The sequence below is a fragment of the Cervus elaphus genome, chromosome 20, assembly GCF_910594005.1.
Source record: "Cervus elaphus chromosome 20, mCerEla1.1, whole genome shotgun sequence".
Taxonomy (NCBI): Eukaryota; Metazoa; Chordata; class Mammalia; order Artiodactyla; family Cervidae; genus Cervus; species Cervus elaphus.
The window spans coordinates 46,125,009-46,149,869 of NC_057834.1; the positions used below are offsets into that span (position 1 = coordinate 46,125,009).

Here is a 24,861-nt window from a genome sequence, read left to right on the forward strand (position 1 = left end):
AATCTGCACGCTAGTCTCCACTTGCCAAACAGCAGTTTTCTTCTGAGAATCTTCTGTTTCAGGACACTTAAGCCTTTAATCTTGTTACAGACTGGATGCTCCTGTGTGCTTGCTGTGGAGCCCTCACCTTCCAGCTTGCGAGGGTTCTTCATTGTGATGGAAGCATCCAGCTCTGAAGAGAAAACCACAGCCAACAGGATCCATTGTTATTCATGATTTACAGAGACTTACTCCTTCACCCAAGAAGGACATCAGGTACAAAAAGTGTCCAGGAACAAGAAAGGCAATCTGAAAGCCCATGGATAGGTGAAGCAATGGAGATATTTTTATATTTTCTTTTTTGCTGATCTTCCTCATACTACCCAGTATTGCTAAGTGTGCCACAGGGCAAACGTGTTTCCAAATGCCAAAAATGAGCCAAGGAAAATACAATGGATGACAACAAAAAATTCCTATGTAGAAAAGACAAAGGCAAGAAACTCCTACAGGATGTAGTTTGTACTGTTGGGAGGGAAGAGATGACGCAAAGTCAAAGTTGAAGGAAAACATCATGAGAGAAAAGAAGTGGGGAAGTCTAAATTGGAAAACTTTTAAATGTGCATCAATATACACTTCATATATATGGACACACACTACATATGATATTTATACATAATTTATATAAGGCATAGATGATATGATAAAAATGGAAGAAAACTCACAGGTGAGTGTGTTTGTGATGGAATAAATGAATGAAGGATTTGAGCTATTGAATGGATCATTCTGTTGGCTTCCTGATGAGTTGAATTTGGAAAAGAAAATAGAAAAATAAGAAGAATGAGAAAGAAGCTCTATTTGGTGACAGGAACTAGGAGATATGGGGGGGGGGCAGATGGGAGTCACAGTGTGAAGGGGTGTGAAAGTAAAGGGCATTAAGACTACCCTTTGCTGCAAGTCTGCTGTGAAGCCTGGATTTATGCTCAGGTCTCCATGGAAGGTGAGCAGGAAACAGAGTGACTGAGCCAGTGGGGTTCAGTCTTGGCTGAGAATGTGGGAGACCAAGCACAAGAACAGGAGAGGTAATCGGAAGAGGAGACAATAAACACCACAAGACCTACTGGCTCTTGTCAGACTCTGCACCCCTCCCTCCCTGAGCACTTTCCGTGAGACTCTGGGTGCTGCACCAGGGGGCTCCTTCTCAGCTCAGCTCCACCTGAGGACGTGGGTCTCTCCTGGATCCTCACATGAAGCCACAGCCAGAGGGAGGAGCACCAGGCAGCCCCAGGCTCCAGTGGAGGATATGGAGAGCGAGGGAGGGTAAGGATGAATACGTCCCAGATGAAATGGATGTGAGGGTCTGAAAGCTCTTTGAAGGAAACTTGAACAGAGGTGGATCCAGAGGAGAGGAAGACTAGGAGACGGAAAAGGAGATGAGTGGAGAGAATGAATTAAATGGAAGGTCATAAAAGAGACTGATGGGTGCACTTCAAGAATGAGGGTAGCCCTTTATATGAAAATGTGGTGAAAATGAGGAAAAGAAACTGGATATGAAAAGCAAACATGGGACTGAGTTGCAGGGCCAGTGTTTACACTCCTATTGCATGTTGCTAATACACTGTTCCTGGGAGCACCCAACAGGAGTAAATTGCCTTGATGACAGATGTTGAAAGGAGAGGAAAATACTGGCCAAGCTACCTTCCTGAGAAAGAAAGGGAAGATGGGGTTTAGAGAAAGGGAGACAATAAAGCTTATGCTACCATAGAGGAAACAACCATTGTGCAATCATTTTGTAAGTGTTAAAGCACCAGAAAGACACAATGCTTAGATATTATATATTCATAGTGGTTATCAAACAAATTTTAGCGAATCAGATGCCCTGGACATTATATTGTTTAAGATTCCCAACAATCATGCAAAGGAGATAGAATTTTCATGAGTTCAGTTGAGGGACGAGAGAGACAAATACCTAGGAAGATAAATAAGTTGTCTCAGTTAAACAAGCAGGAGTTTGCAGAACCAGGGCCTGAGGCTGAGCTGGTCCTAAGTCCCAGGCTCTTGATCACCTCACTCTGTTAGAGTGTCACGGGTTTCAACTGGGTCGTAAGCGGGTTTGGGAGAAGCCCTCTGCCTCCTCCACCCACAACTTTGTGATGACCAGCACATGGACCAGAGCATTCTAATCCCCTTTTCTTTCTTACCTAGAAAGAGTGGTCCTTGGTTTCCAGAATCAGGGTTGGTGGTAAAGGCACAGTTGGTGGAAGAAAGACCAAGAATGGCTTTGCTGTCACCACAGTCAAGATGCTGGTCCAGCTGCCACTGCAGACAATCAGTCATGTGGGTGCTTTTCTGAAGCTGTGCCTGTGAAGTTGGCACCTCTGACCCTGGGAAAGTCACAGGTTCCTGGTGAGAATCCTCCCAGGTGTCAGCTGAAAGGAAAAGAGGGTTCGTTGGACCAATGAAAGCTTTTTCTTGCTAAGCCCTCCCAGAGGACCCATTTCTGCTGTCCTAGCCCATAAGTGAAACCACCCAATAACGCAGAAAACAATGGCAGACATCAATGTGAAGAAGGCGCCGTATTTATGCCTGGGATTGGGGTGTGGAGAAGGCAGGTGCTGGGCTGCAATTTCTTGAAATGAGAAATCACCCACTTGAGTCGAGAGGGTTTGGGTGACACAGGAGGTCAAGCCTCTTATTCTGTTATGAGCCTTATTAGTCTTGGAGCCTAGAGAGAAGGTTCTAGACAAGCCTCAAGGCATGGGGGAGAAAGAGTTGTTGATATCTACCCACAGGAATAAAAGATCAGGAAGAGACATATGGCCTGAAAGCTTCAGGTCCTACTAGAATTTGAGCTGAGACAATACAGTACATTCCAGACCCTTTTGAACTTCCTTGCTTGAAATTTTTGTCTACCCTTCCACTCACCGTACATGTACATATAGAATAAAATCCATTCCCACGTGGGGCAGAATGGGGATGGATGGTATTAGCAGCTAGAACTAGTGGGGGAGAGGGCTGAGACCCTTTTGGAAACATATTTGTGTCTCTTTAATGAGATTATATAAGTACACTCCTTCAATACACGTCCCTCCACTGGTGCCTCGACAGTGCTCGTGATGAAATCTGTTTATATATTTCTACTGCGAAATAAGTACATATTCTCAGAACCTGGGCTAACCAAAGGCACGAAGTTCCCTCCTCTGGTGCAGCTCAGGCTGCTGTGAGGTCTCGGCCGCCAGGGCCTGCTCTCCATTGCTGTGGGGCTCTCCTCTCACCTCCTTATGCATCCGCACCCTCAACAGGGTTTGTTTCTGTAGCTGTCTCTCATGTGTCTGTTATCTCTTAGTCTTCCAGAGAGCATCTGAGTCTGACTCTCATCAGATTCATCCAACCTCCTTCCAACTGCTTTCTCTGATTCAGTCCTCTCCACACTCTCAAAGGTCACCTGGCTTATCACCCCCCAATCCTGTTTTATCACATGTGCCTCAGTTTATGGAAATTCATCCTCCCTTCCCTGCTACACAGATCTAACCTCCTCACCTGCCTTTCCAGTGCTCCTGGCTTCTGTCCCTCTTTCTTCTGCAATATCACTTCCCACAACTCCCTCCGGAAATCCTCCTAGGACTCAGGCTGGCCCATTTCTGACCCCAGCCCTGTACCAGGAGCCTCTGTGAGCTTCCAGGGCTTTTTCCAAAAGCACTTCTCCCAGTCTGGTGTGCCCTTCATATTTCCACCAGGCAAACTTCATTAAATATTAATCATCATGTTTTAGGACACTTCATCCGATTTTATGATAATTCACATTATGCTAAAGGGTAAATCCTTGTATATCAACAAAGTTGGTGTTTGAAAGTACTGTCAAAACTAATATTCTCCAATGTTATTATGAATCGATGTCTAGGATTGTCTTTAATTAGGATTGTGTAATTTCACCATCTAATTTTATTTGCCTTTCTTGAGAATGGGTTTTATTAAACCTATGCTTTGAACATTCTTTGCATTCACAGAATATAGAATAACCAAACATTTTAATAATCATCAACAATACTGATCAATATTGTTAGTGTGGGGAAGAGCCTCCAATAGAAGATCAAGATATAATTTAAAAATCAAGTGTCTGTATTGTTTCTGCAGGTTTTCTCCTTGTACAGAGAGGATGGGGTAGACCTGACTACTCGTACACGCATGGCTGCATAATGGCTATTCACACTGTCCTCACGTTATCATGTGAACCCAGACGCAGGATGGATGCTGTATAGTTAGATATTCTATTCATTCATCTTAATCCATCTGAGGGGCTTTGGCCTTTCTTGGCCCATTGTGAACAATGGACTCCCGGGACTGGGCCCTATCACACACTCACAAACATCTCAGACACATATCTGAGTCACGTGTCTGAGCCTCACTCATCCTCTTCACGGGAACCCACACCCGGTGGTCAGCGTCTCTGAGATAGAGCTCCACAGTTTTCAATGGCTTCAGCACAGCCAAATTCAAGGTCCACCTGGACCCGTTGTGACAGCAGGTGACCTGGGGGCAGGAGTGGGGAGCGGCATGGACTCTCACCCTGGCTCATCCCAGAGAGAGCCCCGTGGGGCTGTGGCTCCACCTGGAGGGGCCGGGGAGCCAATGGCTCTGCCCTTGGGACACAGTGCGCAGAGGGACTGGGAGCTGGCAGGTCTGAGTGAGGGACCACAGGACTTCTCTGCAGCCCTCTGGCAACTTTCTGTTGAAGATTAAGATAGTTGCAAATCATTTGGATAGGGCAAAGAGAAAAACGTGAGCAACATCCTCTCTGAGTCACTGATGGTCTGACTGCTGAGAGGAGAGGACAGAGCCTGAGCCAGGGAGTCGGGCCCAGGAGAGTTCAGTGTCCCACCTGCCAGTGGCCAGGAGTCTGGGCCCAGGGAAGGGACCTGCTGGTCCTCAGTGCCCTCGGCTCCACCATGGGACACCACAGCTACCTGAGAGGGTGCCTGGGAGGGCTGAAGGGGTTATAGTGCACTAGGAGCTCGCTTAGGAAGAGCATGGAGGACAGCAGGTGCACAGTAACTGTGTGTTCCCTTTCTGGTTTGTGAACTACTGTGATCCTGAGAAAGCCTTTGCTTCTCTGCTCCTCAGGGAAGAATGAGAAATAAGAAAGAAACTGCTTCCAAGGGGAAAAGTCACCAACTGATTGACAGACAACATTTATATGCCCAATATCATTTTAAAAGAAGTCAGATAAAGTCTGATACATAATGGAGTTTCTTCTGGTTTACAAGATGATCTTATGTATCAAAGTCCTAACAATAAGAATGCTTCTCCAAAGAAAAAGTAAAAAAAAAAAAATAGCCCAAGAAGGATTTCATACTATGTTTTAATTTCCACACCCTATGAACTCCTACCCAAGGGGACCTGGCTCATAAATTAGGTCAATACCCCAATCAGATACACAAGTTATAGATAGTTTCCATGAGATTATACCACTGAGATTGCATAAAACATTGAAACTATAAGCCACACATGGAAGACTCCTTTTTGCTGCACAAAGGATGAAACACAAGGGTGTTTCTAGAGGATAGAACAACAGAGACAGATATTTGGCTTCACAGAAATGGCAGGGAGTAGACAGATTTGATGCTCAGGACCTAGTATATAAATGCTTCAGAGGGAGATAGGCAGCCAAGGGGTAAGAATCTGGAGTTGGGGAACAATATAACATGCATTACAAATATGGAGCAGATTGCAATCATGAATGCAAAGCCAGAGAGCTTGTATTTTCAAGAAATACAATTAGTAGCAAAATTTCATGACTCTAAGGATTCTTATCATGATAAAAAGAGCTCTGTTATACAAATTCCTGCAGGTGAGACATTGGGAGCTGAGATTCTGCCCTATCCCTCCACTTGCCCTCTCTGGTCTGACTTGATACCACAGGCCTGTGCTGGTGAGATGAGTTCAGGTGACAGAGGGCAGCCTGGGGCAAGAAGAATGCAAAGGCTCATGACGCCTTTTAAAAGTTCAATCTGAGAACATAGTTCTAATCGACCCGAGCCTAAGAACCTGTCTGGGAGCGCTCACCGTTTACATCTAGAGCCAAGAAAACTTCTCTCTTCTCTGTTGGGAAGGTGACACTCCTAGAAGGATGACAGGAGCCTTCCAGATGATGGCCAATAGAAGCAGCCAGATAACATTCATCCACTGAGTCCGGGTGGACTTCATTCTCTTCTACCACCAGCTGCTCCATACTGAGATTTGTGGGGTTGGGAGAGCAGATGGTTAAACAAGAGGGATTAGTCAACCTGGAGTCATAGCTGGTTTTGATGGGAGGGTTAAGGGACATGTTGCATAAAACAAATCGGGAGTCCCTTAAAGGGAGGCATAACAATCCCCCCACCCACAACCCCAATCTGGGCCTGAAAACACTTGCAAAGGGAAAGTGAGAGAGAGAGAGGGAGAGTGAGCATCAGATGCTCTGAGCACAGAGAAGAAATGAGCTCAGGAGGAAGGGGAGGAGCCACCCCAAGACGCATAGTCATGTCACACACGCCCTCAGAACATAAAGGCAGCTTCAAATGCACCATAAATTTTGTTGAAATTTACATGCTGCATCCAGATGAACACCAGCTCTGGCAGCATAATGGACTCTTAGAAATCTTGTGTCTGCAAGACCAATTTCTCTAATACTGCGATGGGACATGAATTTTTTTTTCCCTAGTTACTTTTCTTGCCATGAAATACCTGCCAAGGTCTTAAGACCAAAGACAAAGGCAGATAAGTACGGCATCCTGGTTTTCATGGAAAGGAGAGGACAGAGGAGTACAAGAAATCCTGTGGCTGATCAGTAGCCCTGCTTCAACTGACTGCAACTTACTCTAATTGAGAGGGATTCATAAAGGGTGAAAACAGACAACCTTGTTACAGGAACAGTTTGTGGTGGTCTGAATGGAAGGAATAGGCATGTTCAGCACTTTCTGATTCCCCTGCATGTGAGATGACCAAATGTCACCACTGATGTCAGACCCGGGTTTCTCCATAGTTACCTAGAACAGATGATGTCTTGATTTTCCTCATCCTCAAGATCAGCAAGATTTTCTATGGAAAAATTCAGACAAGTTGAGAAACATTTAGCAGATCTCTTTGTGTAAATTAATAATCCAGTGTCTAATACTACCATAGGGACATTTATGTCAGCAATGAGATGATAGGCTCTTTAAGAAGGATATTCCAGATGCCTCAAGTTAGATCTCTCAGACTCTCCTTGGTTTACTTTCCTGAGCCATCAGGCAAGATCTCCCTTCCCTGGGAGATCCTCACCACAGTATTCTCTTCCAAGTCTCAGTAAAAGTTAAAGATTCATCTTCCCCACAGAGTCTGGGGAATAGCCCACAGCATTCTTGCAGAATACTGTAATACTCAGGCTTGTCTCATCATATGCTGACTGCTTTAGCAGAATGATGAGTGGAATGAACAAAACCTCGAGTGACATGAATCCTAGTTGTTACACGGATCCTTCAGTCATTCATGGGGTGGGAAAATGCCAGGGCTCTGCCTTGCTTCATGAAACACACACGCAAGGTGATGGGAGGGCTATCTGCATCCTGGGGCCCAGATGATTGGTTTGCAAAGGCAAGCAATTTAGAGAAGCAGACCCTGGGGGTGCCAGCAGTGACACCAGGGGAGAACAAATACTGAAGGCTGTGAGCGCCTGTGGGAAGGCGCAGAGATTCAAGGGGCACTTTGGGTGTGAAAATGGGAGGCTTGTGGGCAAGAAGAGACATCGCAAAGGAGTCAGGAGAAAATACAGTCATCTCCGGACCCCTGCACACATACAAGTGAGTGAGTGTGTCACACCAGCCTTGGGTCCATGATCTAACCTGGGGCCTGACCCGTAGGCTTCACCTGAATGAAGAAGACAGCAGAGCTCCCAGACCCATCTGACGTCTGTACTTAAAACTCTACCACAGAGTCTGATTCAAATCACTGTCTATAGAACTTCCAACAGGGAGGAGAAATCTCAGCACCCCCAAGGCGAAGAGTACGAAGCACACAGGGTCTACCTGGGCATCCAGGTGGAGTTCTATCACAAGAAAATACTCACTGGTTACATCCCGAGAATAAGAGACATCTAGGTCCTCAAGTGAGAAGATGGCTGTGCTCCTATAAGGCCAGAAGGAGTCTGACAGGTTAGGAAGCAACGAGTAAGTCAGATAATAGTCATCCAGAGAGTTCTGTGGGACACCATCTTCTATCATCTGTGGCATCTGTCTGCTGAACCTGGTCGGAGAGGGAGGGCAAAAGATTAAGCCAAGACTGATCAGAAACTGTACAGTTCTATCTGGTTCTGATGGAATGGTTGAGTGGTGAAGCACGCCAAGGGTCTCATCCATTAGGGAGAGAAAAGTCTGTTTTGTGTGTGAGACACAGCGTGGTTTCACAGGGGCAGAAGAGAGAAAGAGCAGTAGGGGCTCAGTGCTCTGGCCAAAGAACAGGCTGATGAACAGACTGAATTCTCTCTGATGGTGCTGTCATGCCTCACATACAGGGACACAGAACACTGGCTTTCACACTTCCATTTACACTGCATTGACATTATTATGACACACATTCCAGCAAGCTAACACCAAACAGAAAGCAGATACGCATCTCACTCTGTAAACCATATCTGATAAAAGATTGAGTGCAAAAGCACCAGTCTGACTTAGTTCACCCGGGTCAACTGATTTGGGTTTTAAACTTGACAAGTAAATAAGAAATGGGAAATAATAGAAGTACCACAGTGAAAGCAGAGAACATTATGATAAAGGATAATAGTGGTGGGCAAAACTGCCGACACAATATATTCAGCACTTTCCGGTTTTCCCTGGATCGGGGTCTGTAGATGTCAGCACTGTATAAAGAGCCCACAGATATTCAAAATTACCTCGGGGCAACCACCTCTGGTCCTTTCAGGTCATCATGATCATTCTGCTTTTCTGCAAATAAATTAACAGGAGAGTTATATCAGGCAAATGCCTTTCAAAAATGCCCAATCCTGTGCTTATCTTCACAATGTGGTAACAGGCTGTTGAGACAGAAATCATCCAGGAGGCCCTAGAAAGAGCCTCATAAGAAGGCACTGGGTTTCCTTCTTGAGCCATTGGGCAAATGTCCTTGATATCATATGTCATGGCAGAGTACCCTGGTCGTGAGTCTGTGAAAACAGCTAAATAAATCCTTTTCCCCACAGTTCCTGGGGAACAACTTTGCTACATCCTCAGCCTGCTATAATACTCAGGCTTTTTTCATCTGAAATGTTGTTTATTAATGGGATAAGTGATTACACACTGAGATAAATGGAAGTGGAATCCATACACCATCAAGTCAAATGAATCTCAAAGCTGCAATCAGAGGCCATTCATCAGGTTGGGAAGTTCCAGGGCCCTGCCTTAGCTCAGAGAAACATACCAAAAGATGACAGTGTGGCTTACCTTCTGGTTTCAGAAGACTTCGAACAAGATAAGTCAAAGGAAAAGAGAGAGCCTATGGGTTGATAGAAGTGAACTAAAGTAGTGATATCTCCAAAGGTATAAACAAGCCTGCCAAAAGCCCTGGACAGGTGTAGGAACTCATGGACACTACCCAGAAATGAAAATTAAAGCATTTCATGTGAGATAAGAGGTTCACTCAAAATTAGGAATCCTGAACGGTACCTCCTGGGCCACAGCTGCTGAGGTACACGTGAGTCTGGCTGGACCACCTTGGGTAGAGTGGTTTACCACAGGGACACCCATGACAGGGAACTTAGAAAAGTTCATTCATAGAATGTCTTATTTTAAATGGAATTATAGAGTCTGGTTCAAACCAGGCTTCAGGATGTAAGCATAGGGTCTATTAAAGGGGATTAATTCTCCAGGAGTAGACTAACAGATGTAGTGAAGTCTACCTGTGAGACCCGTTGGAATTTCATCCTCTTCAGCATGAGAGCAACCACAGGCTCCATCCACGGCAGACTCCACATTCTCTTCACCAAATGCAACTTTCCCATCACTGTAAGGCTGGTTGCAGGCAGAACCTTCCTGGGGAGTGCAAGCTACTGAAACACATTCATCCTGGGATTGCAGGAACACCACCTTCTTTTCCACATCCTGCATGTTCACACTGTGTCAGTGGGAAAAGGGAGGACAGATGATTAAGAGGACTCGACTCCAAGCTATCTGGCTGGTTTTGAGGACAGGCATTGAGAGTGGTCACAGAAAGCAAAAGGGCAGCCCCCTTAAGGAGGGACGTAACTCCTCCTGAGGTGGAGTGGAGTGTGGCTGCCCTGGGGTGGGAGAGAGACAGCAGGTTCGCAGGGCACTGGTCACAGAACCGGCGGCTGAAGGAGGAGTCGGAACATTCCCTGCATGCTAATGTCATGACCCTCAGCACACACAGAGGACTGGGACCTCCGTTCAAACTTGTCTGCACTCATTGTGTTTATCTGGATATCCTGTGTCTAAGTCAACACAGCTGTTAAGAAGTTAAAAATTTGTTTGAGTTTGGACTCTATTCCATTCAATTTAAAATTTTTTATTTGCACAAATATACCTTCCAAATTAGTATTTCAGAGTTGGCGAAAAAGGAGTTGTAGACTAGATATTCTGCCTTCAAGAACTATTTTTTCAATATTTTGTTGTAATATGAATACCATTCTGTTTTCTTCCCTTGAAATCCAGTATTTGCCAACATGCTGATTCCAAACCAGTGTAAGACCATAGGATCTCACCCTACATTAACCACTCAGGAGAAAGCACATGAACACAGGAACTCCTAGGTTTGGTTATTTCAACTGGGTCAACTCGCTGTACATTACTAAACTTGAAGGATTAAAAAATGGAAATGCAGAAACTTGTGAAACATAAATAGACAACGTTGTTAAAGAGATAATTGCTGTTGAATGAATAGATGAAAGAGTTACATAGGCTACTTTCTATTTTTCTCTGGATCTGAGGTCTCTTGCTGTCAGCACTGACATTCACAGCCCACAGATCTTCAAATTACCTGGGAAATGTGAGCTCTTGTCCACTCACTTGCTTGTGATAATTTTCATTGTCTAGTAAGAAATTCAGAGACAGCAGGTCATAAAAAGAAAATCAGACCTCACACATATCTACTCAGTAATCACATATACAACAAGGACTTTAATATTCTCATTGTAAGAACATAATTCTTTAGCAAAGTTATTCTAGGACACTTAAGTCTTATGAGAATTAGACTGGACTGCTTCCAGAGCCATTGAGGAAATTTGCTGCTTGAGCTGGTATCTCTCCCAACATCCTTTGTTCTGAGTCAGTATATGCAGTTAAAAATGTATTTTCCACAGAGATGCTGGAACATGAGCTGTTATTTTCTAGAATTATTTCTGTAGTACTGCTTAGACCCATCAGATTATGTGGTTGTTGATGGTTTAGAGGAATTTATACTTGGGGCTAGAGTGATGGGTGAATTGTGAAAGCCTTAACCACTCAGTAATATCTGTCTCTTTGTGACCACGTGGACTACAGCCCACCAGGCTCCTCTGGCCATGGAATTCTCCACACAAGAATACTAGAGTGGGTGCCATTCTCTTCTCCATAAGATCAGCATGATGCACAGATTGAACCTGAGTCCCCCGCATTGAGGACAGATTCTTTACCATCTGAGCCACCAGGATAGCCCAGTGAATTGTACTAACCCTCAACTCAAAAAGAATCTTTGGTGCTACACAGAAGCCATGGCCATTCAAGGCTGGAGGAACTGCCAGAGCCCAGCCTTGCTTCAACATCCAAGCGAGGCTATGGTACGGTTGTGTCTGTCTTGGTGTCAGATAACATCTTAGCTAAGACCTGCCGACATCGAGAAAAGGGAGACTGGGGTTGAGAGGAATAAAACCAAACCTGGAAATCACCTCTCCTTATAAAGAGGCAAGTCCGTCATCATTTCTGGAGAGGCCAGGAACATTTACAAAAATTAGATCACTGCAGGTAACAATACACTGGCTCCAAACTAGTTCTGACAGATACCTCCTGTGGATTTCCAGCTGAGGTGGGTGAGAGTTGTCAAAACTGATTTGGGTCAAATGCCTGATACTGGGGTCAGGGTGACAGAGGCAAGCCTGGAGCCAAGAAAAGAATGAAAGCTCCCTGACCCACCTGATGTCTCTGTTCCACAAGAGAGCCTTTTCCCTGGTTTCGACTAAGATGTGTCTATACAACCTGTCCTAAGAGATGACCTTCCTTGGTCTACACAGCTTGTGGGGAGAAATAATATGGGGGCTACCTGAGATATTGGTTGGAATTTCATCTTCTTTAGCATGAGAGTAAGCACATGGTCCATCCAGATCAATGTCTACTTCCAGTTCATTAAAGTTAAATTTGTCATCACTGTAAGGCTGGTGCTGATAAGAACTTCCTTGGAGAATTGAAGGCATCAAAACACATTCATCCTTGGATTCTTCATGCACTTCCTTCTTTTCAACCTCCTGCAGCTCCATGCTGTGCCAGATGGGAAAGGAATGACAGAAAATTAAATGAAGAAGATCTGACCCCAAGCCATGCTGACTGGTTTTGACAGGAGGCATGCGGAGTGGTCACAGAGAGTACAAGAGCAGGCCCCTTCAAGACAGAAGGAACTGTCCTCTCTTATATGAAGTGGAGTGTGTCTGTCTGGGGAGAGGGGGTCAAGCAGGTACCCAACAGACCGGCCACAAAGCTCTGATGAGGAAGGAGCCTCAACCATCCCAGGATGGTACTTTCAGGAACAGGAAGCACAGATGAACTTCCACACCAAGTGCTTCCCCACAGGTCCTAAGCCATGTTGAATTTAAGATGAAGTAGTCAAGTCAATAAGGGCTTCCCTGGTGACTCAGGAGGCTGAGTGGCTCCTGGCAATGCAGAGATGTGGTTTCGAGCCCTGGAGAAATAATTCCTGAAAGAATGAAGAGATAAAGCCAAAGCAAAGACAACAGCCAGTTGTGGATGTGACTGATGATGGAAGCAAGTTCCGATGCTGTAAAGAGCAATACTGCATAGGAACCTGGAATGTTAGGTCCGTGTTTCAAGGCTAATTTGGAGTGGTCAAACAGGAGATGGCAAGAGTGAACGTCGACATTTTAGGAATCAGCGATCTAAAATGGACTGGAATGGGTGAATTTGACTCAGATGACTATTATATCTACTACTGTGGGCAAGAAGCCCTTAGAAGAAATGGAGTAGCCATCATAGTAAACAAAAGAGTCCAAAATGCAGTACTTGGATGCAATCTCAAAAAGGACAGAATGAGCTCTGTTCGTTTCCAAAGCAAACCATTCAATATCCCAGGAATCCTAATCTATGCCTTGGCCAGTAATGCTGAAGAAGCTGCAGTTGAACAGTTCTATGAAGACCTACAAGACTTTCAAGAACTAACACCCATGTAAGATGTCCTTTTCATTATAGGGGACTGGAATGCAAAAGTAGGAAGTCAAGAAACACCTGGAGTAACAGGCAAATTTGGCCTTGGAGTACAGAATGAAGCAGGGCAAAGGCTAATAGAGTTTTGCCAAGAGAACGCACTGGTCATAGCAAACACCCTCATCCAACAACACAAGAGAAAACTCTACACATGGACATCACCAGATGGGCAACACCAAAATCAGATTGATTACATTCTTTGCAGCCAAAGGTGGAGAAGTTCTATACAGTCAGCAAAAAGAAGACCAGGAGCTGACTGTGGCTCAGATCATGAACTACGTAATGCCAAATTCAGATTTAAATTGAAGCAAGTAGGGAAAACCACTAGAAAACCATTCAGGTATGACCTAAATCAAATCCCTTATGATTAAACAGTGGAGGTGAGAAGTAGGTTTAAGGGACTGATCTGATAGAGTGCCTGATGAACTATGGATGGAGGTTCGTGACATTGTACAGGAGACAGAGATCAAGACCATCCCCAAGAAAAACAAATGCGAAAAGGCAAAATGGCTGTCTGAGGAGGTAGTACAAACAGCTGTGAAAAGAAGAGAAGTGAAAAGCAAAGGAGAAAAGGAAAGATATTCCCATTTGAATGCAGAGTTCCAAAGAAGAGCAAGGAGAGATAAGAAAGCCTTCCTCAGTGATCAGTGCAAAGAAACAGAGGAAAACAATAGAATGGGAAAGACTAGAGATCTCCTCAAGAAAATGAGAGATACCATGGGAATATTTCATGCAAAGATGGGCTCAATAAAGGACAGAAATGATATGGATCTCACAGAGCAGAAGATATAAAGAGGTGACAATAATACACAGAAGAACTACACAAAAAAGATTTTCATGATCCAGATAACCATGACGGTGTGATCACTCACCTAGAGCCGGACATCCTGGAATGTGAAGTCAAGTGGGCATTAGGAAACATCACTGCAAACAAAGCTAGTGGAGGTGATGGAATTCCAGCTGAGCTATTTCAAATCCGAAAAGATAATGCTGTGAAAGTGCTGCACTCAATATGCCAGCAAATTTGGAAAACTCAGCAGTGGCCAAGGACTGGAAAAGATCAGTTTTCATCCCAATCCCAAAGAAAGGCAATGCCAAAGAATGCTCAAACTACTGCACAATTGCACTCATCTCACATTGCTGGTAAAGTAATGCTCAAAATTCTCCTAGCCAGGCGTCAACAATACCTGAACCATGAACTTCCAGATGTTCAAGCTGGTTTTAGAAAAGGCAGAGGAACCAGAGATCAAATTGCCAACATCCATTGGATCAATGGAAAAGCAAGAGACTTCCAAAAAAAAAAAAAAAAAACATCTATCATGCTTTATTGACTATGCCAAAGTCTTTGTGTAAGTCACTTCAGTTGTGTCAGACTCTGTGCGACCCCATAGATGTCAGCCCACCAGGCTCCCCCATCCCTGGGATTCTCCAGGCAAGAACACTGGAGTGGGTTGCCATTTCCTTCTCCAATGCATGAAGGAGAAAAGTGAAAATCAAGTTTCTCAGTCATGTCTGACTCTTAGCGACCACATGGACTGCAGCCTACCAGGCTCCTCCATCCATGGGATTTTCCAGGCAAGAGTACTTGGAGTGGGGTGCCATTGCCTTCTCTGTTTGACTGTGTGCATCACCACAAATTGTGGAAAATTTTGAAAGTGATGGGAATACCAGACCATCTGACCTGTCTCATGAGAAATCTGTATGCAGGTCAGGAAGCAACAGTTAGAACTGGACATGGAAAAATGGACTGGTTCCAAATAGGAAAAGGAGTATGTCAAGGCTGTATATTGTCACCCTCCTTATTTAACTTACATGCAGAATATATCATGAGAAATGCTGGGCTGGATGAATCACAAGCTGGAATCAAGATTGCCAGGAGAAATATCAACAACCTCAGATATGCAGATAACACCACCCTTATGGCAGAAAGAGAAGAAGAACTGAAGAATTTCTTGATGAAAGTAAAAGAGGAGAGTGAAAAAGTAGGCCAAAGCTCAACATTCAGAAAACTAAGACCATGGCATCTGGTCCCGTCACTTCATGGCAAATAGATCGGGAGACAGAGGAAACAGTGGCAGACTTATTTTGGGGGATTCCAAAATCTCTGCACATGGTGAGTGCAGCCGTGCAATTAAAAGACACTTACTCCTTGAAAGAAAAGTTATGACCAAACTAGATAGCATATTGAAAACCAGAGACATTACTTTGCCAACAAAGGTCCATGTAGTCAAGGCTATGGTTTTTCCAGTGGTCATGTATGGATGTGAGAGTTGGACTATAAAGAGAGCTGAGCACTGAAAAATTGATGCTTTTGAATTGTGGTGTTGGAGAAGACTCTTGAGAGTCCCTTGGACTGCAAGGAGATCCAACCAGTCCATCCCAAAGGAATCAGTCCTAAATATTCACTGGAAGGACTGATGTTGAAGCTGAAACTCCAATACTTTGGCCATCTGATATGGAGATCCAACTCATTTGTAAACACCCTGATGCTGGGAAAGATTGAAGTTGGGAGGAGAAGGGGACGACAGAGGATGACATGGTTGGATGGCATCATTGAGTCTGTCAATAAACCTGAGTTTGAGACTCCGGGAGTTGCTGATGGACAGGGAGGCCTGGTGGGCTGCAGTCCATGGGGTCACAAAGAGTCGGACACGGCTGAGGGACTGAACTGAACTGATAGATAATCGTTACCTGGGGGTTGGTGTTTCTTGTGCTTGTTCGTCATCTTCATCTTCATCAATTTCTGCAAACAAAATCAGAAATACCCAGTCAGCTTTTAGTCACTTCACCCACTACAGACACAGGGACTCATGTGGTCACAGAGTCAAAATATCTATGTGTGAGTTAGTACTGTACAGGAGTTTTAATGCATTGTCTTTAAATAGCTGCCCAAGCATGGATTTCTGACCCAACAGGCAGTCTGTTTCTAAACTGGTAGATCATCCTCAGGACACCTGCTTGAAATTGGGCAAACATTTAAATTGCCTTTTCTTCCTTATATCACCTCACATTGTCCACCTCCCATCTCCACATCTACAAATGTATCATCCATCCTGCCACAAATTCTGCCAAAGACACAGGCTCCATAAAGCTTTTCAGGCCTCACAAGATGCCGTCCTTGCTCTACGGAGAATAACCACATCCCACATCCCTCCATCTGGGAACATCCTGGTTCTTCAAGGTAGCTTTTCTGTGTTATCTGGGAAAATCTCCATGGAAAGTGAGTGCTTCAGTTTAAACCATTTTCCCAACACCAAGTCCAACTCTATCAAGTACCTTATCCAACATGAAGGGTTTTCTCTTTTCTGCAGTGTATTTGTAAATATTCCCAAATTTCATCACTATAGCTACCATCAACAGATTATTCGATCCATTTTGCAGATGAGAACAGTTACTAACATAAGGAAAAGCAATCATTCTCACACAGTTATAAACACAGCACTCAGCATGGAACCTGGGAACTTCCAAGCTTCGTCTAGGGCTCTATTCACTCTAACAAGCTGTCTGTCACCTCCTCCTTTCTGTGCTTCAATACTGGCTGGATGTTGCCTCCTTCCCCAGTGGCCATGGTCCATCAGGGAGGAAGCAGACCGTTGGGATACAACGGCCTCCACCCTGTGCATTTCTCCTCTGTCCTCTTACTAAGACAATCCTGCTCCTACATAGCCCCAAATAGGACACAAAACAGGAAAGCTGATAAACATTCCCAGTGGAGGTGTTCATCTTATCACCTGGGGACCTAGGGGAGGATCAGTGCTCTCAGGGTCTGTGGCCCCCTCACCTGGGCTGAGCTTGCAGGCAAGGCACTCTGCCAGGCGGTATTCCTCAGACAGGCTCTCTCGGAAGCCCTGCCCCTGGTGGTTGTCCAGGTCACCGTGGGTGAGGAGGTCCTTGAGGTGCTGCTTGAGCAGGACAGAGTCATCTTTCCCATCCTATAGTGTCTGCCGTAACTGGGTCAGCTCTCGTGCCTGACTTCGAATTAGGATGTCACACGTCCTAGGTGGAAGAGAAGACACAATTGTGAAAGGCAAAGAGTTAGATGAAAGACGGTTAGGGATTTCTGTGAGAACATCCCCAAGGAGACCTCGAAATAGAATTCTGGCACATATCTGATGACTGGCTCTGTCACTCAGTTGTGTCCGACTCTTGCGATCTAATGGAGTATAATGCACCAGTTTCTTCTGCCCATTGGCTTATCCTGGCAAGAATACTGGAGTGGGTTGCTATTTGCTACTCCATATCTGATGACTGGCCTATGTCAAAGAGAAAGAAGATAAAAAAATGTTTCCTCTGTATCAGACAGTACTCCTGTGAGATTCCGTGACATTCCATTCATCTTGTCCTTCTGTAAAGGTAACCTAATGTCTTCCCTGGTGGCTCAGCTGGTAAAGAACCTGACTGACAATACAGGAAACACAAGAAATGAAGGTTTGATCCCTAAGTCGGGAACATTCCCTGGAGAAGGAAATGGAAACCCATTACAGTATTCTTGCCTGGAAACTTCATGGACAGAGGAGCCTGGTGGGCTGCAGTCCATGGGGTCATAAAGAGTCAGACACTATTGAGTGCACATGCATGCATCAATGTCTTCCTAAATCTGCATCATGAAGATGTCTCTTCAGTTCCTCACTCAGCCATGCCCATTTTCATTAAAAAATACACAAAGTATTTCCTGTATTTTTATTTTATTTTATTTTTTTATTTTCTGTATTTTTAATGTGGCAACACAAAATACTGTCCAGTGAATGACACACAGCCAGATATAGAATGTGGACACGTATAGCTAGTGTGAATTGGGAAGAACATAAGAATGACAGGGTCAATAAAGCATTCCAGGATGTAGTCAGTCAGGAGGCGGTTGTGATTTAAAGGCAAATAAGGTACCATTGGCACAACATTGTCAGTGAGCTAAGTTCCACTGGTTCACTTGAATGAAGTGAGTTTCATGATGAGATTCAAGTCACTAGTTCATTTAAAAGCAAAGTAAATTACCTCCTGAATAGCAACTGGAGTCCATAATCCACCAACTGGTGTTCTCCACCTATTTTATCATATTCTGCCCTTTGTCTGCCATGAACATCCCTGCCCTCCTTACCTCAACCTTTCGTCAAGCGTTGGCTTCTCTGCCAGCTTCTCTGCTGGCCTCCACGCCTCAACCGGCAGCTTCTCCCCCAACACGGATTCAACAATGTCCTTACATGCTTCACACTCTGAGGAAAGAGAGACAGTGCCTCAGGGAAAGCCGGCCTTGCTGCTGTGGTCACTGCCTTCAAGGCAGGAGCATGGGCCACCTCAGTGGTGGATGTAACTCCTTCTCCAGTCTCCTCATGCTGGGATCTCAGTAACGAACAAGTGTCTCAAGTATAAACCTCACCTGGACACACTGGTGTGAAATAGAATACGTGAAACCATAAGGACCTGAAAGAGATAGGCCCAAACCCTGAGAAAGCCTGTGTCATTAGGAACAGTAGAACTATGAACTAGGTGTATCTACACTGAGCCAGGCACTGTTGTCAGAACTTTGTCAGATTTACTCAGTATTCACTACAACTCAAACAAGAGTTCCTATTAGAGCACCACACGGACAGAGGAGGAAAGAGAGACACAGAAAGGTTCCCACCAGGGATGTGAGCCCAGGGAGCCTGGCCCAGAGTCCACGTCTTTCACACTGTGCTATGGTGACCTCCACACCAGGGTCCTGGTGAGACATTTCTTCTTCACCAGCCTCACAATGTCTTTCCTAGAATTTTGTGACTATCATAAGGAGTGGTGTAAATAAAACTTAGTTTGTCCTTTCCCCAAAGCTCATCATTTCACTTTCTTAAATAGGAGGCTTTACCACTTACGGCTCTCTGTGTCAGTCATTTTTCATTGACTCCCTCATCGCTTCACTGAAAATGACTGTAGAAAAGTGACACAGACACAGGTTGTCAAGATTCCGCTCATCCCCTTTTTGTGCAAGTACCCTGGTCATGACTTCTTTCCTTACTCCAGGCCCCTCTTACTGAACAGGCAAAAATGATTCCATTTGCCAGCTGACTGTGGGTGCAAAGGGCCTCCTCACACTCTGTTGGGTTTTTACTGGGGCTGGTGATCTGCCCCCACTTACCATCATCCTCATGTTGGTCACAGATCTTATAGCATAGACTCAGGGTCTCCCGGACTCCTGGTCAACCTGTATCACCAAAGTTTCACCAGCTCAAGTGGGGAGAGAGGGGAAAGTGCAGATTGTCTGATTAACAAGGAACACCTTCATTCTTGCCACAGAGTCACATGGCTTTCTTGGACTCAGAAAGGAGAAATTGCACAGTCAGAAAACACAAATTCCTTCTCACCAGGGAGTCCCTGTCTTGATGGCCTCACAGGGACCATGGTTTCAGTGAGAAGCAGACTCATCCTTAAGCTCCTTTAAATCATATCCCCTGCTTCTCACAGTATGTAACCACACGTTACCCCAGTGCAAATAGCACAGGGCTTTGCCAATGGGACCTCAGGGAACCTCGAACTGATGGAGTTCATTAGTCCCAGAGGTTTAGCCTAGAGGCATGCAGGATCAGATACAGAACAGAAAAGATTCCAGGCAACACAGCTTAGTTTGTGCCTGAGAGACACAGGCACTCCTGTGCCGGCACCAGTAATCACTGTCTGGAATTTTAACTAGAATCTCCCCCTACACATCACTAAAAACTGGAAAAGTGCCTCACTCCTTGTGCTTCAGTTTCCCCAGCCTCAGGAACTGAAGGCAAAAGAGCCACACTACTACCTTTCCTGCACTGTGGTCAGAATGGAATTCAAAATGACTAAGGGAAAAGGAGACCAATATTGAAGACTTACAATTTCTTAGAGGGAAGACAGTGATCATTCATTGCTTTGGTGACCATGACCCCGAGGGCTTACTATATTTCTGCAGACGGTTGGCCAGGGAGTAAGCAGTAGCTTGAGATACGAGGAATTTCTCTGTGAGGTCTCTGAAGTCCTGCTTGTACTTTTCCAGCTGCAACTGAAGCTCCTGGTTGATTTCCATGAGGGTACATTCTGCCCTCAGATCTGATAAAGAGGGAAGACATACTGCCATGGTGACATGTGGTAGAAGAGGTAGAAGCCAGGGGTGGGGAGGAGATATCCAATATATGGGGGAGTAAAACAAGCAAAATCACATTGGTTTATCCAGCACTGAGGGATGACAAAAACTGGATTTCCTGATTTACTATTGGGAACAACTAGAGGGTTCTCAATCACAAAAAGAAGTTGAAGTTGCCAGAGCTCAGAGCCACAGGTGCTGTGTGGGGCTCAGACTAAGACAGGAGTAAAGGAGGGGGACCCAGCGTGCTAGGTAACCATCTGGAGTTGCCATAACAGAACTAGAAGGGGGAGGGGTTCATGGAATCTTGGGGGCCCCTGCCTTCCAGGTGCCTAGGCCATGACCATTTGTGAACATCACTACTGATAGCACCCAATCCCTCAGCAGCCACTCTTGGGTTGTCTACATACGTTCCGATACCACTGACCTATCTCCTTCCAAAAACTATCTAAGCTGAGTTCCCATTGTTCATCCTTCTGTGTATAAAAATATTCATGGGAGAAATACTTTGCCAGCAGGCCTTAATTCCTGTCGGGCTGTCATAAAGTCACCTCAGTTCAGTTCAGTTCATTTCCATCGCTCAGTCATGTCTGACTCTTTGCAACCCCGTGGACTGCAGCACTCCAGGCCTTCCTGTCCATCACCAACTCCTGGAGTTCACTCAAGTTCACATCCACAGAGTCGGTGATGCCATCCAACCATCTCATCCTCTGTCATCCCCTTCTCCTCCTTCCTTCAATCTTTCCCAGCATCAGGGTCTTTTCCAATGAGTCAGTTCTTTGCATCAGGTGGCGAAAGTATTGGAGTTTCAGCCTCAGCATCATTCCTTCCAGTGAATATTCAGCATTGATTTTCTTTAGGATGGACTGGTTTGATCTCCATGTAGTCCAAGGGGCTCTCAAGAATCTTCTCCAATACCACATTTTAAAAGCGTCAATTCTTAGGCAGTCACTTTGTTTTTAGTCCAACTCTCACATGCATTCAAGACTACTGGACAAACCATATCACCTCATCTTCTTATTTTTTTTTAACCTCTTCTTTATAAACAGATCTTAAGGCTTTTCCACAAGTGAAGGATATCAAACTTGTAGATGTCATAAACTTCTTCTCTGTGTCTTCTCCAGTTTAGTCTGTGTCCTAAAAACTGTAGGATACAAATCAGAGTACAATACTAAGTGAATAAATAATTTTAAAAAATATTTTCGGTCCCATCTCAGTGCTTTTGCTGCATCCTGTTGTTATGTCATTTTTTTCTCTTTGCTGGGCAGCATGTTGTCTATAGAATAAACTGAAATTTGACAACCCTAATTTCTGAATTCTTCCTCTGGGTCTGGGTTGTTTTATTTGATTTTTTTTAATGCTACTAAATACTGCATTTCATACTTTCACTTATGTATTTCACTGTAGCCTCACAAGAGCTCTTTCCAAGCTGTCAAAGTGACTAGAAGAGTCTATGTGTATATCCTAGAAAACATGGTGTGCTTGTGCCATCACGTCATTCTTGTCTGACTCTTTGCGATCCCAGGACTGTAGCCCGTCAGGCTCCTCTCTCTATGGGGATTCTCCTTGCAAGAATCCTGGAGTGGGTTGCTCTGCTCTCTTCCAGAGGATCTTCGTGGCTCAGGGATCGATCCCGCATCTCCTGTGTCTCCTCCATTGCCGGCTGATTCTTTACCACTGAGCCACTGAATACATGGGGGTGCCTGTCTGTTTAGGAAGATCTGACAGCCTCGTGCTATCGTTCTGTGTTCATTCAGTTCACCCACATATTGAACAGACCAGGGCTCCAGAGCAGTGTTGGTGGCACACACTTTGACCCATCTCTATGAGTTTTCCTCCTGCCATTGACCTGTGGTTGTATTCCAGAAACAGAGCATGGTTAAGTTCAGGGTCATAGGTCAGGGATCATGATGATCCAAAGTGAACATAAGCATTGTGTTCAGTGACATAGAAGCTGAGTTTGAGGAAAGAGAGACAGGCAGCCCTGGGATAGTGATGGTGTGAACCAACTCCTCATTCCCCTAGCATCTCTTCCTACCTGGACCTGTGAGTCTGAGACTTGGGGAACCCTTATAGCATCCATCTCTTCAGGTTAGCTGTTGGTCTAACCTGGATGGAGGGTGAAATGTGTGTGACAACAGGCCACTGAGTATTTGTTCATGTTAAGGTAAAAGATACAAAACTGGAACAACTATTTATGAAAGCTTATCTTCCCCACACCCCCACACAATCCTCCAACTAAAATGCTTAATGATAATTGGTGTGTGAGATTCAGCAAAGGCTTGAAGGGAATCTATTTTCCGGTTGCTGTGGGGCCTGACATTCTGTGGAAGAAAGAAAAATGTGTCAAATTTCTTCATTATAAATAGGATGAAACCAAAAAAGCTCACCAGAAGGTACCTGACTTGAGGTCAAATGGGGATGAATTTTGCCATGCTAGCAGAAGTGTATAACAGGTACAGTTCATTGACTGATAACGTGCCAGGCATTTCACACATATTATGACACTTTCTTTTATCGTAATCATTGAAGGTAACATCATTGTAGAAGAAGTACATTAAAAAATTTATTCAACCAAAGTTAAAATTAAAAAAAAAAAAACATTTTATCAAGGCAAGTAAGCTATTGCTTTGCATTTTGTAGGTAGGAGAATTCTATTGTGTTTATCCTGCCTTTATCCCATTTCATACTCCTCTGTTTCTCTGTGACCTGACTTTCTTCCTAGAGCCCTACCTTTTGTCAACTGAACCATTTCTATGCACTGAGCAATAGCAGAAGTGAGGGCTGGGCCCTTCTAAAGGCTCCCTGAGCGCTGACGTGTTTCAGGACACCAGACACCGTCTGGAGGCAAGAGCAGCCCGTCTGTCAGAAAGTGTGTGTGCTAAGCTGCGCCAGTCGTGCCCGACTCTTTGTGATCCCATGGACTGTAGCCCTCCAGCCTCCTCTGTTCATGGAATTTCCCAGGCAAGAACACTGGAGTGGCTTGCCATTTCTTCCTCCAGGGAATCTTCCTGACCAGGGATCAAAACCATGTCTCCTTCACCCTTTCCATTGCCCTTTTAAGGCTGACGCAGCGCCTTAAGAGGCTAACACAGGAGGGTAAAGAAAGTCTCCATAAAACCCAGAGAAGAGATTTTTAGAACTCCTCTCTGGATCCTGTCTGGAGTCACAACTGAATCGGAAGATTTTAAGTCTTAGCACTTAGTAGTATATGTATAGTTAATACCAAAGTCATTAAATTTAAACTTGACCTTAGATTTGACAATAAAAAGAAAAAGAAAAAACCATGTCTCTTGCATGTCTTACATTAACATGTGGGTTTTTTACCACTAGCCCCACCTGAGAATCCCATCTATTAGAATGGGCAGCTGCTTTCTCAGCCCACTGAAGTTAGGAGGATGTCCCAGGACAGAAAGTGATCACTTCCCTTCAACTCAAGAATCTTTTCTCTCAGTGACTGTGCTCTACTGGGACGAACTCTCCTGAAATTGAATGCTCTTGCTAACTTTTTGGTTTCTTGTTAGGTGGCTTGGGTATTTATAAAATTTTCTAACAAACATCTTTGTTGAAGTTTGCATTTATAGCAATGCAATTTATTTTTTAGAAAGTGGTGGCTTGGAGAGGATTGGTCCCATCAATGAGCAAACAAGGGTGAATTTAGCTTTCACTCAAAACCAGACTGAATTAAAAATTAGGCCTCTCACTTTCCTCAAGGTGGATGGTCAGCTGCCACAGGCATGTGTCCCCAAGGACTTGTGTCTCTGCTGTAAACTGGACAAGAGTAAAATGGGGTCAGATGGGCCTAGTCCTTCAGTTCTAGAGTCTCCCTATAGTTCTCTGCTTTAGTCACTAGATTGGAAATACCCCTGTGCTTCTGCTCTGTCCTACTTCTGTGTCTGGGTAAAAGTCATACAGCTCACTGTGTTCTGTCCCTAAGCCGATCATTGTAAGAATCACTAATCTGAGTTAGCACCCAGACAAGTGCCCAGTCCTCTCCTGAAGCAACTGTGGTTCAGTGAGTTGAGGCGGGACCTGGAATCTATTTGTTAAATGCACTCAGGTGTGCACTTAATTTTACCCACTGATTTCATTGACCTCCCTCATGATTCGAGGGGATGATTATTTCATTTTATGGTACTTCTAGTGTTCAAAATTGACTGGTGCCAAAAACATAACTCTCTGCTGCTTTGCAGTTCAAGAAACTGAGGCACAGAGAGGGTCTCTAACGGGCCAAGACCCCCTTGCTGTAAGTGCTGGAGCCACACCCGGGTAGCGTCCCTTCTACTCCAAAACCCCAGCCCACATTTTCCAGTTCACTCTTGTGTCAGATTCTTTCAACTAGCTGTTTCCTTCACCTATACTGCATTTCTA

At 44.7% G+C, this 24,861-nt stretch overlaps 1 non-coding gene across 1 annotated transcript; it reads left to right on the forward strand.

The window, feature by feature from the left end:
* The first annotated feature begins 23,541 nt into the window (after window positions 1-23,541).
* Window positions 23,542-23,664, forward strand: LOC122678575. The gene has a single exon (XR_006336228.1). It is a non-coding gene; the product is annotated as a small nucleolar RNA SNORA26 (small nucleolar RNA).
* Window positions 23,665-24,861: the final 1,197 nt, after the last annotated feature.